This window comes from Nannobrachium achirus, assembly GCF_963921795.1.
Source record: "Nannobrachium achirus genome assembly, chromosome: 2".
Lineage (NCBI taxonomy): Eukaryota > Metazoa > Chordata > Actinopteri > Myctophiformes > Myctophidae > Nannobrachium > Nannobrachium achirus.
Genome location: NC_137811.1, coordinates 76,934,254 through 76,939,755, shown reverse-complemented (window position 1 = coordinate 76,939,755; position 5,502 = coordinate 76,934,254).

Here is a 5,502-nt window from a genome sequence, read left to right as displayed (position 1 = left end):
TGTTCACCTTGAAGGCTGTATCTGTGTATCTGTATCAGTGTTCACCTTGAAGGCTGTATCTGTGTATCTGTATCAGTGTTCACCTTGAAGGCTGGATCAGTGTATCTGTATCAGCGTTCACCTTGAAGGCTGTATCTGTGTATCTGTATCAGTGTTCACCTTGAAGGCTGTATCAGTGTATCTGTATCTGTGTATCTGTATCAGTGTTCACCTTGAAGGCTGGATCAGTGTATCTGTATCTGTGTATCTGTATCAGTGTTCACCTTGAAGGCTGTATCTGTGTATCTGTATCAGTGTTCACCTTGAAGGCTGGATCTGTGTATCTGTATCAGTGTTCACCTTGAAGGCTGTATCTGTGTATCTGTATCAGTGTTCACCTTGAAGGCTGTATCAGTGTATCTGTATCAGTGTTCACCTTGAAGGCTGTATCTGTGTATCTGTATCAGTGTTCACCTTGAAGGCTGGATCTGTGTATCTGTATCAGTGTTCACCTTGAAGGCTGTATCTGTGTATCTGTATCAGTGTTCACCTTGAAGGCTGTATCAGTGTATCTGTATCAGTGTATCTGTATCAGTGTTCACCTTGAAGGCTGTATCTGTGTATCTGTATCAGTGTTCACCTTGAAGGCTGTATCAGTGTATCTGTATCAGTGTTCACCTTGAAGGCTGTATCTGTGTATCTGTATCAGTGTTCACCTTGAAGGCTGTATCTGTGTATCTGTATCAGTGTTCACCTTGAAGGCTGTATCTGTGTATCTGTATCAGTGTTCACCTTGAAGGCTGTATCTGTGTATCTGTATCAGTGTTCACCTTGAAGGCTGTATCTGTGTATCTGTATCAGTGTTCACCTTGAAGGCTGTATCAGTGTATCTGTATCAGTGTATCTGTATCAGTGTTCACCTTGAAGGCTGTATCAGTGTATCTGTATCAGTGTTCACCTTGAAGGCTGTATCTGTGTATCTGTATCAGTGTTCACCTTGAAGGCTGTATCAGTGTATCTGTATCAGTGTTCACCTTGAAGGCTGTATCTGTGTATCTGTATCAGTGTTCACCTTGAAGGCTGTATCTGTGTATCTGTATCAGTGTTCACCTTGAAGGCTGTATCTGTGTATCTGTATCAGTGTTCACCTTGAAGGCTGTATCAGTGTATCTGTATCAGTGTATCTGTATCAGTGTTCACCTTGAAGGCTGTATCAGTGTATCTGTATCAGTGTTCACCTTGAAGGCTGTATCTGTGTATCTGTATCAGTGTTCACCTTGAAGGCTGTATCTGTGTATCTGTATCAGTGTTCACCTTGAAGGCTGTATCTGTGTATCTGTATCAGTGTTCACCTTGAAGGCTGTATCTGTGTATCTGTATCAGTGTTCACCTTGAAGGCTGTATCAGTGTATCTGTATCAGTGTTCACCTTGAAGGCTGTATCTGTGTATCTGTATCAGTGTTCACCTTGAAGGCTGGATCTGTGTATCTGTATCAGTGTTCACCTTGAAGGCTGTATCTGTGTATCTGTATCAGTGTTCACCTTGAAGGCTGGATCTGTGTATCTGTATCAGTGTTCACCTTGAAGGCTGTATCTGTGTATCTGTATCAGTGTTCACCTTGAAGGCTGTATCTGTGTATCTGTATCAGTGTTCACCTTGAAGGCTGGATCTGCCGCTGTGCTAAAGAAGGAAGGGAACTGGTGACCGTCACTCAGGGCTGCGAGGTAATTGACCTGTAAAAGGTACAAAACATCAATGCGACGCATTGTGAGCTTGTAGATCGTAGATTTTAGATCGTAGATTTTTTCTACATTTTATTCCCTGGAAAACTTGTGAAAAATGGGACATTTAGCATAATGATGAGTACTTTTTATAGTATTGGTACTTTAAGTGCATTTTGATACCATAACCTTTGCTCAAGTACATTTTAATTCCAAACTTCTACTTTTGGCAGAGTATTTCTACATTGCAGTATTGATACTTCTACATAATAATAAGTAAAGAATGCACTTTTCCCCACAACTGTTCATTTAGAAAGGAACGGCTCCCTATACTGCGAACCGGATGCCATCGTTCATTTCAAAGAGCCGTTCAAAAGACTCGATTCGTTCGCGAACGTCCCATCTCTACAATACATCCAGTAGGATTCTCACCAGCCCTCTCCCTCTCCCCAAAACATTTAACTCATTCAGTGCCATATCCCAAGTTTCCCCCGTTATTAGATCCGAGGACCGTCTTTTGGAAGTACGGACGGACCACGGCATGCACGATCGGTGCGCCATCGTGCACAATGGACACGCACGTGCCCGTGTTCAAAGGTACGAAAATCGTGGCGGCGAACCCTGAAAGTCGACTGACACAAGGCATAAGCTATTTAAAACAAAATAAGGACGCACTGCATGGATCATTGGTTCATATTAATACTAATAATAATAATCTAAATCTGCCTGCTCTGCTCAAATAAAATATTGTCGAATGTAGTTATTTAGTCTGGAGATAAAATACATTTCATTGGTGAAATGTAAAAACACGCGCACGCACGCACGCACGCACGCACGCACGCACGCACGCACGCACGCACGCCACACACACACACACACACACTTAGAAACAAAAAGCTGATCTAGCAACATGCTATAACTGTAAATAAATAACCAATATTGAGCACTAGAGATCTTCACAGGTCCAAAAAATTGTTCAGAAATTGAAACGGACCGTCAAATTTTGTCCGATTCCGTCCTGTTCTGAAATAATAATCAAATTACAAAACCAAACCCGAGTGGCCCCGTAACGGTCTTGTCCAATTCCGTCCCGTTCTGACTTTATTTCTTTTTTTAGAGACCGAACCCCGTGACATGTTGTCCCGAAATCCTTTTATTTCCGAGATTCCGAGAGACCCGACCATTTAATCATTATTAAAACCCTCTTTCATGTACCGAGATGCAGCCGTGCGGCATGCGCTGTTAACTGATTGACAGGCAGAAGAAGGCTGCCAAGGAATCTATAATATTAAGATCGAAACAAAAGCCAGGGATAAAGGAATACTTTTAGGCTATTTTCTAACTACAGAAGTACTGTAAGTCATTTTCGGTTTGTTTGTCATGGTTTAACTTGTACGCGATCGCGGGTGTTTTCTCATCATCCTGGCAGCAGGAGTAGCTACGCAGTACGCATCGCGCATGCATTACGCGCGCCTCCTAGACCAACATTATCATCTCACAGTTACACAGCCATTCATCTCGCTGCCTCGCGGCTAACGGATCTGATCCTAGATCAGCCTAAACACAGCACCCATGTTAAACAGAACTCCAGTAGTTTGTTCCTTATAGCGCACGCCAGCGTGCGCGCACACGCACGCACGCACGCACGCACGCACGCACGCACACACACACGCACACACACACACACACACACACACACACACACACACACACACACACACACACACACACACACACAGATTGATTGCATTACAGTTTGCATAAAAAAGCAGAAGTACACACACAGTACGGGTCCTCTCGGGTCTTCTCGGGTAATACACATAATGATTGACAGCCCCGTGTCCCGAGGGAAATGCAGCCGTTTCCGACCCAGCTCCGAGTTAGCCTTGTTAAAAAACCAGACTGCACAACACCACCCCCTGCTGGTAGTGGTGGTGTTGTGTAGTCTGGCCCTTCACATTAAATAAGCTTTTTCCACCAGCCCTCAGAGAGGGCGAGCCAATCAGGGCTGTAGGCTTGGGGCACGTGGTGGGTGGTGGCCTGGTTCAAAACCATTCAGCCAATCAGGCGAGTCTGTGTGTATTCAAACACATTCCCCCCTCCACTCTTATTACAGACATCAAACAGATTGTAGTCTTTGATGCTTTCAGTGACTAACGAGCTATTGACACTTGTATGGCTCAATCAATTTACAGCAGCTCACAAGCCCTTTGAAGTTCAGAGAGAGCAATTAAGAGCAAGTCAACTTAACATTTTTTTTAAACCACCCCCTGCCCGCCCCCCCAGAAGTGGAATGACTGCCCGAAATCTCAGACTCTCTTCCCAAAACGAAGTGTGTGATAGAGTCTGACGCTTGCAGTCAGGCTAGCTCCGAGTGACTATGATAAAACACAGACCGAACCCGGTACGGGTCTCTCGGGTCCTCGGGTAATTTCGGGGTCAGGCCCCCCGTGAAGACCTCTATTGAGCACATCGAATTGGAGCTGGCAAATAGCGATTCAAGTATAGTAAACTTACCACGGGCACTCCGTACAAACCCATCACTTTAGCAACATCACTATAGATCTCCGACCCCAGGATCCCGAGCGCCGGGGGGGTCCCCACGCAGCTCTCATCCAATTGAAACCGCTCCTCGTTCCCACTGACCAATGACATGGCTGCGTAGAGAACAACTCTGTCTATGGAGCAGGTATCATAGATGTCATAGCCCAGAGTCACGTTGGGCAGCAGGCTGGGGTTTCTGTTGATCTCTGCGATGGCAAACGCCATGGCCAGGGCATTCCTGAACACCGTTACGTGAAACCTGAAAATATACAACATACCATCCAAATGTTCAAAACTATTTGCCCTGTTTTCTTGTTTCATTTGTGTGCTTGTTCGACAGGGACAACAAAAGGATCAAGTTATACACTGATGCATTGTACGTTGGGTTTCTAGCTGAGCCTAATTTGCAACGCCAGTCCCTGGTAGGGCAGGGGTCTTCAGCGTTTTCAGGCCAGGGACCCCCAAACTGATGTGAAGATGGAACAGGGACCCCCTACCTCGGGGGGGCTACAACATATATTGTATATTCATGTACACAAGTGTGTTTCATGTGTATAAACATACCATGCTATTGTGCATTCAATGCTAACTTACTAAGCTATGAAAAATATTTGCTGGGGTCGGCACATCATTTCCCTCATAATATTATTCGTGGTATAAAAAGGTTTGAGAACCCCTGGTTTAAACATTATTTTAAACTCATTAAAACATTATTTATACTCTGTTTTTATTTATAGTTAAATAATGTCATTTAATGTGTAGGAAATAGTTTTGAAATGAAATGAAAGATGTATTCCTCTTTGAAGAGCCAAGTAGCACTCTGTTTATTAACCAGCAAAAAACAACAATGAATGGACCTGTTGCAACACCTCAGAGGTGCACACATTCTTTAAGGTAGCACATATGCATTAAAGGAAATACTGCCTCTAAAGTAAACATGGGCAAGATTGCAGTGAAGTATAACAAATAATCAATACTTGTCGTGTGTGTGTGTGTGTGTGTGTGTGTGTGTGTGTGTGTGTGTGTGTGTGTGTGTGTGTCCACCACAGTATAATGATTATTTTGTGATTTATAGATAATCTTAAACATATAGTAAGACTTGCATGGCATTAACAAACCTTTTCTACGTTATTTTTGCATATTTTCTATAAGTACAAACTAAACATTTAAAAATGATCTGCAGATCCTTCTTTCCACATGATACATTTTATCATTTGGGAAATGTATGCCTCAATGTTCGTTCATGTTAAACATGTG